The following is an 8,527-nucleotide window of genomic DNA, read 5'->3' as shown; positions in this document are numbered from 1 at the left end:
GGATATACTTTCCCAGCCACATATACTTCTCCCCTTTCCCTGGCCACCACATTGAGCTTCACCAACCCTGTTCTGCTGAAAACTGGAGTTCGAATTCCCATGCAGGACAGGTGCTTACTTGCACATGGAGGAGTGGACTTAGATCAGAGTGCTTTGGGCTGGGAGGGGGAGGGTGTTGCTTGTATCCATTACTTGCCCAAATTGTGTATTAAGAAATGAGAGCTGCTATGTGCAGCAATTCAGGAACAGGATCTATTCTTCAAGATTGACCTTCTGTGGACTGGATAGTGAAGTTGCTTTGGGGGAGACACTGGATAGAGGGGTCTGTGTCGAAATCAAGAGACAAGCTGATACCAGACTATGAGAGGAATGGGGCCATCCAAGGGAAAGGCCAAGCATGTGTGTGGATAAGGAGCAGCTACCACAGGGGATAAACAAGACATGACGTAGGCAGTCATGGGAAGCACTGAGTGCATGTAGAAGAATCAGAGAAGATAGTGCTGCTGAAGGGGAAAGAGGCTGCAGGAATGCCTTGCTAGTCACGTTCTTCAAGAATCCTCAGAATGCAAGAGGTGCAAAACGCCTCCTTGGGGCGGGGGGCGGTTGCCTTGGATTGAAGGAGACTGAAATCAAGTCTGAGACTGACAAATCTCTGTCCTCTGAGTTTTAGTAACCCCAAGACAGCAGAAGCTTCTGAAACTTGCCCATTAACTTGCTGTTAATGGATGGGCAAACCCAACTTGCCAAAAGTGGATGGAGGGTCAGAGGTATATACTTTACTGACATTTATTTAACATTGTTTGTAGCAGGTACTGTGCCAATCACTTTACCCAAATCACCTCATTCCATTCTCATAATCCACTATGTTGTAAGTGTGTCTCTGCCCCCATTTTGCAAATGACAGGAGTGAACACTCTGTTTGGACTTAGGCAGTCTCACCGCAGAGCCTGTACACATGCCTTTCATGTTTATAAACCATGGTTCAAGTACTTCAAGTGGAGTCGATGCTCGCTATGGGAACTGCACTACAAGTACCAATAATGGAACTGATGCTTATCAATGGTTTATGCTCTTTGGGAATACTGATAGGTGCTTTGGTTAATGAGCTTCCTGAGAAAATCATCCTCGGAGGCTCATCTCCCTTCTTTCTGTCACTGTGGATGGAGGCTTTCAAAATTAAGTTAACTAATTAAGTTAATTAATTCCACAGGCCTAGAATGTATGAGGCTGATGTAACCTGTTGCACAAAGGTGTGGCACAATGCCATATTTCACGGGAAGTATGGGATTGGCTTTTTAGTAGAATATTTCTAGAAGTATCTGGAGATGATTGAAATTTTGTAGCCCCACGTTGAAGGGTTAGCTGTCTGCAATGAGAGTGAGGACTGTATGTTAGCAGCCCCTCGTAGAACATGCCCCATGGTTGTCTTTCCTCTCAACCAGCTGTTGCCTTTGCAGAATGTCTTGTCTTGGAACTGAGCAAGGCAGAGCTGTTCCTTTCCACCAAGGCTTCCCAAGCACATATGCCACTAGTATATGTTTCCCCTGCCCGGGGGTTGGGGGGGAAAGGAGCCACCACTCTTCTTGTACCAGTGCCCCAGCTGATACATGCATTGTGTTGAAGAAGCTGCAGACCCAAGGAGCATCTCCAACCTTGATTTTTAGCTTTGAGTCCTAGCAGGAAGATGCCAAGGGCAATATGAATATGAAATTATTGACTTAATGTGCATTTCATTTAAAACTTTTATAGCAAGCCTGCACTGTATCCAATTTCAATTCCATCCTGCTTCATTTCAATGAATTAACAAACACTTGCTCTTGATATAAGAGACTATCACTACAGCTAAGACTCTGTTTAGTTGGGGTTTTTCGACATCTATGTTAATAAGTGGGACTAGACACCGTCCATGCTTTTCCAATTAAGGAATGTGCCCTATTTTCCTAGTTTCTGGTGGATGACAAAATTCACTACCCAGAAACCTGGGCCTAAAAATTTTGTTTGGAAGCAGAAAATGTGAATTCGTATGAAATTAGTGGGAGATACAAGTGAAAGATCTGTTGTAAAGAATTGGCCAACGCGATTGTGGCCACTGCCTCAGGAGGTCCAAAATTCACAGGAAGGCCACTAGGAAAAGCAAGCAGGCTCTTGGATATGTGCCACTGCTGCAGCCCATGAACAGAATTGCTTCTTTCTCAAGAAAGCATGAACTATACTCTTTACTCCTTTCAGCTGATTAGCTAAGGCCCACCCGAATGTTGTAGGACAATCACCTGCAAAAAGTCATGGAATAGGAGAGCTTCATCAAGTCTGTCAAATGCTTACACAGCAGGACTTAGTTAACTGAATAACTGGGGTCTGAACAATTTTTTCCCCAGTCCTGGCCTTAAGCTGAGGTTCAGAGCACTGTCCTTGGATTTTTCTCAAGGCTAGAGCTCTACCACTTGAGCCTCAACACCACTTCTGGCTTTTTCTAGGTATGTGGTACCAAGGAATCGAACCTGGGTCTTCATGCATGTTAGGCAAGCACTCTACCACTAGGCCAATCTCCCAGCCCCGGTCTGAACAATTTTTATTCACACTTCTGACCCCCCAATGTATAGATACCAACGGAGTGTCCTCCAATTAAATTTGATTCGGATTCTGGTTTCCCAGAATTAGCACAGACCCCATAAGATTGCCACCACTTCATATGCCAACTCAAGTTCAAAGTTACCACCTGTACATCTGGCCAATAGGTTGTATGCCCAGGGTTCTCATCATCCCCTCTTCATGACCCTTAATTTGAACAACTCACAGAACACAAGAGAACACTTCACTCTTACTATTTATTATGAAGGGTAGTCAAGAAGTCATTGGTCCTTGTAGGGGATTGTGGGACCCCACAATACTTTCCCTTTGCTTTCAGGTCATCAGGGGAATGCTTTGGCTCTGCCATGTTTCTTCTTCACCATTGCCCAAAGTATTGAAACCAACCAATTATGGACTGAAGCCTCTAAAACTGTGAGCCCACGTTTGTGAGCAGTTGTCAAGCTGGACACTTCGAAATACACTTCTTTTAATATATACTATACTTGAGTACAAAGTTAAAGTATATGAGAGCACAAACCCTTGAGCTCTTTGGGGTTTTAATGTACCCCCCACCCCCTCATAATCTGAAAGCTTCCAAGAGAATTGTGAAGGGATGGCCTTCTTTGTTATTAAACAAAGATAATCTTTATATCTCTGATGATGTGCAGGTCTTATCGGCTAGGACACGCAGGTGAGGTTTTCAGTAGTCAGTGCCAAGAACAGAGCTGCATAGCTCACAGTGTTACTAGTCACGGCTGAAGGATGAAAGGAAGATGGGGGACTGGACTGTGGCTTCCACTAGGTTAATTAGTGGTAGTTGAAGGTAATATTCCAACCCCAGTCTCCTAGCTGGTTACAATAGCACGCCTACTGTCTGACCACCAAAGGGTTGCTCATGGTGGGAATAGCTGTAGCCCTGTCTTTCTACAATGCCATGTGGGTCTTGGTCTGTTTCTCCCCTACTCTGGCTTCTGGCCCAGATTGCCTCTGATTCCCAGCAGACTCCTATCTTTGGGCATTGCAAGCAGCTACTTGCCTGATTCACATAATACGTGCTTACTGGGGTCTTGAACAAGAACAGTGGAGGGATTCTACTTAGTTTTCCAAGGCAGGGGATACTCTGGCCTTCAGGGTTACAGGAAGGGAAGCTTTAGTGTGATGAATACTTGAAAGTACAGTTTGGTGGGCATTTTTTAAAATGGCACTAAGTCCATTTTGTCACTAAGCTGTGTGGTTAATATGTATGCATACACAGAAGCCATCTACGTGTGGTGTTCTCACAGCTGATCGGTTTGGAGGCTGGCAAAGCTGAGGTGTGCTCCCCAGCCGTGCTCTGTGGGATGGAAAGGCACAACATGTTACCACAAGACAAGGCTCATAGCCTAGCAGTCACCAGACTTTGCTTGTGGCTAAATCTGGGCACAGAGTGTAGATGATGTCACTAGAGCTTCATGTTATTTCATCCAATTAACTGAGAGTTAATTAGTATGTCCAAGTGCTTTGAAGATGAGGAGCACTGTTTATTCATAGCTGGAGTGGCGGTGGCAAGCTAAGAGACTACCTACTTTGAGTGAGAAGTCAGGCAACCTTTCTGTGTGTGGCTAAAGGGAGGGGAGGGTGTCGTCAGACAGGTGGAAGGACTTTGGTTTGCTAGGGAAGCTGGAACAAAGTTCTACAGCATTAAGACTGGGATGAGCACAAATGCATTCTTAATTCTGAAGGTCGGAAGTCTGAAATCAAGGTGGTGCCATCAGGGCCATGTTCCTTCAAAAACTCTAGGGAGAACCCTTCCTTGCCTCTTCTAGCTTCTAGTGGCTCTACAACTTCCTTGCTTTGTGACATATTGCTCCAATCTTTGCCTCCTTTTTTCAAAGGACTATCTTTCCTCATGTGGCCATTCTCCATTTCCTTTTCTTTCTTTCTTTCTTTTTTTCTTTCTTTGCTTCTTTCTTTCTTTCTTTCGTGTTGGTCCTAGAGGTTGAACTTAGGGCCTTGGCGCTGTCCTTGAGCTTTTTATTTGTTGTTGTTGTTCAAAGCTAATACTCTATCGTATATGCCACAAGTCTATTTCCAGCTTTTTATTGGATAATTGGAACTGAGAACCTCATGGACTTTCCTTCCTAGGGTTGGTTTCCAGCTGTGATTCTTACAGATGTGAGTCACTACTGCCCATGTCCTTTTCTTATGAGGATACCATCATATTTGTTTAGCTACCCCCCCCCAGACTTATCTTGATAAAGACTCGATTTCCCAGGGCATCAACATGCTTGTTGCTCCAAGCCATCGGATCTCTGGTGTCCATTTCCCTTCTTTCTACATCTCAACGGCCCACAGTGCCCTTCATGCCTTGAGTCCTGTCACTCACAGGAACTGGCCTCTGTAGGCTTGGTCTCTGGCCTATATTGGAAGCTTTCTTGGTTAGACTATGGATGGATGCTGTTTACCTAGGAGGTCATGATTTAGCCTGTGACTTTTCCTCCCCCAAATGATAATTCTGGCTCCAAAATAGTGGTGCAAATGGATGTATCTATGTTTGAGGTTCCATCTTTGCTACAGGCTGCAGCCTAGACCCAGTTTAAGAAGTTCCAATCCCCAGAGTGAATGCAGTAGCAGGTGAAGTGCATACTTACTTAGGTCCCTGGGTTCTTAGGTGCATCCTTTGAAATTTCTCAGTATCATCCTATTTTGGTGATCTCTAAATAGGTCTCACAATAATTAATTGGTGCCAAACTGATTTTGTGAATGGTTGGAATGGCTTTGGCAGATATTCTACTCAAGGTTTCTGGCCTGCTGGAAGCCAAGTGAAGTAGGTTGGGAATTGGGTAAGCAGCCTTCCAGCACCCTATCAAGAGCCTGCTTCTTTAGCTAGCTTGATGGACTGCTTTGCCTGGATTTGTGGCAATTGAAGCTGCTAAGACTTGCCTACCCTTTGACCTGTCTTCTAGCTACAGCCCAGTCTTGTAATTGGGCTCCACTGTCTCCTTTGCCTCAGTAGCCTGTGCAGAAAACCCCCTTTGTCTGTGGAGCCCCACAGTGCCTGGGCTTGACACCCAAATCTATCTGCTTCCACCACCTGAGCTAGTTTGGCCTCCCTGTCTTGGCTGAGCTTCAGACAGAATCTCATGCTTGATGGGTTTTTGCCAAACAAACCTTTGAATACCATGACACTCCTACCTCCTATTCCACCAGCTAAGGGAGCTCTCTGCTGAGTCTCAGGTATCTCTCTAGTCATTTGATAGGAGAAATAATGACCCCACTAGTTACCCGTCTCAATCCCCTCACACCGTTCCTTAATTGGCAAAAGAAATTTTACAGATGTGATTTAAATGAAAGCTCCTGAAATAGAGATGATCCTGGATATTCTAAGCGAGATCTAAGTGTAATCACAAGTATCCTCCCCAGAGAAAATCAGATGGAAACATCATGGTAGAATCAGAGATTGAAGTAATATACCTTGAAGACAGAGAAGGGACCACAAGCCAAGGAGAACAGGTGGCAGAGAGCATTTTTCTTGTTAAAGAGCAAGAATATGTGTTTCCATCTCAGAGCATCTGGAGCAAGTAGCCGTGATGATCTTGACTTTTACACCACTGAACTAATTTTAAATTTCTCATTCCCAGTACTGTAAGTATGAAGAGCACAATAAGCTTACATTGTTTCAATTGATAGGAATACTCTACCCTGAACTAGGTGTATGTTTTGAGAAAGTTCCCTTCCTCTGAGACTTCTCAGGTTTCCCCACACACACTGGCGACAACAATCTGCCTTGCTGGCTCACCAGTCATTGTGAGGATCAAGGGACAGAGTCTCTGGTTAGGTGTCCATCTCAGTATTTGTTGATGAAATGGACTGGCTGCCTAAGGACAGGTCTTTTTCTCCATCATCTTGCTCAGCATTTTCATCTTTCACACTGCTGACCATCCTCTCTCATCCTTAACTCTCTTCTCCCTAGATTTCCTTGGCACCCTAGTTTTTGGTTCATCTTTTAGTCCTCAAGGCCTCACCTTTCATTCTCCTGTGCTCTGATGGCTTCAAGTAGCAGTAATTGACTAAAACCCTTCAAGCATCTCTTCCTTTATAGAGACTTCTACTTGGAAACCCCATAGTCAAACAAATTTATCATGGCCAGAATAGGGTCCAATCTGTTCTTCTGCACTGCTTATATATAGTTTGCCCTCTTAATCTAGGTCCCCGGTCCAGCAAAAAGACATAGCTAGCTGCTAATTCCTCTAAGCTTGAATCTACTAGCTACCTTTATCCCTTCTCTCTTTCTTAGTACGGGACTATTTCTGTATGTTTAAGTACAGAACCTTTTCTCAATTATGTCTTGTCTTTACCCATCACCACTTCCTCAGGGCAGACACATTCTCTTCCTTACTGGTACCTACCTTCTAGTTCTTCTCCTTGCACTTTCCCCACCATCTAAACACAAATGTCACCATATTTCTTCTGAAGGGTTGATCAAGTCCAAGGTTCTTAATCCTCACAGTGTTATCCCTGATCACAAGAATATGGGAGTTCCCTTAGTTTGGAAGTTGGAAAGCCATCCATTCCTCTTCTCAAGCTGGCCACATCAATGCCATTCTCTTAGGGCTGGCACAGCGATCACTGTGTCCCTGATATTGTTCTTGATGTGACATCTCTTTTCTCTGTGTACTAACAAGACTTTATTATGCTTCATATTCTATGTTTTCATCAGTCATGGGGCTTGAACTCTGGGCTTGCATGTTGTCCCTGAGCTCTTCAACTCAAGGGTACAACACTACCCCTTGAGCCACAGCACCATTTCCCATTTTGTAGTGATTAATTGGAGATGAGTCACACGGACTTCAGCGCCCAGGCTGGCTTTGAACTGTGATCCTCCGATCTCAGTCTCCTGAGCAGCTAGGATTACAAGTGTGAGCCACCATACCCAGAATGCGTTATTCTTTTTTTAAAAAAACATTTAAAAATTCAATGAAGAAGCTATCTTCGCTAATTTACAATATATACCTCATGGTACTGAGCACACTCACCATATAATTGAACATCTATCCTCAAAACCTTTTTATTTATTTTTGTGGGTCCTGGAGCTTATATTCTGGGCCTGGGTGTTGCCCCTGAGCTCTTCACCTAAAGGCTACCGCTCTACCTCTGGGCCTGGGCTCTGGCCCTGGGCGCTGCCTCTGAGGTCTTCAGCTCGAGGCTACCACCCTACCCTTGAGTCACAGAGCTAATTCCCATTTTCTAGAGGTTAATTGGAGATAAGAGTCTCATGTCCTTTTGTGCCCAGGCTGGCTTAAAATCTTGATCCTCACATCTCAGCCTCCTGAGTAGCTAGGATTACAGGAGTGAGCCACCACACTGGCCTCAAAACCTTTTTATCTTCAAATGAAACCGTGTCCTGTTAAAATGATCTCCCTAATCAGTCTCTGGCCCCAATATTCTGTGAGTTTCTTCATTGGTTGGATGACTCTAGGTCCCTCATAGTAGAAACATGGATGGTTTGTCCTTATTTCACTTGACTATATATACATATATTCTTTCATCTATAGATTGGCATTTGAGCTGATTTTAACTATGGATTATACAAAAATCTCTTCAAGGTTTTGCTTTCAATTCTTTTCAATATGTACCAATAAGTGGAATTGCTAGATCATGTCACAATTGCTTAATTTTGTAAAGGCCTAGATTGTTTTCCATAGTAACTACACCACTTTACCCCTCCGCCAGTAGTGAACAGTGGCTCTACACATAAAAACAGCTCCCTTTTTGGCTTTTTGATGCTTGGGCTGGCATCAAACCACAATCCTCAGAGCTCAATGTTTGGAGTAGCTAGGATTACAGGCATGAGCCATTGGTGCCTCACACATTACTCTTAAGATCTGGCAAACATTTTCTTTATGGGTGAGAACTTCAACTATAATTTTGCCATTGTAGTTGAAAGGTAACTATGGATAATGTGTACGTGCATGGGTGA

Source organism: Megascapheus bottae, chromosome X (assembly GCF_031878675.1).
Source record: "Megascapheus bottae isolate mThoBot1 chromosome X, mThoBot2.hap1, whole genome shotgun sequence".
Lineage (NCBI taxonomy): Eukaryota > Metazoa > Chordata > Mammalia > Rodentia > Geomyidae > Megascapheus > Megascapheus bottae.
This window is presented reverse-complemented; position numbering follows the sequence as displayed.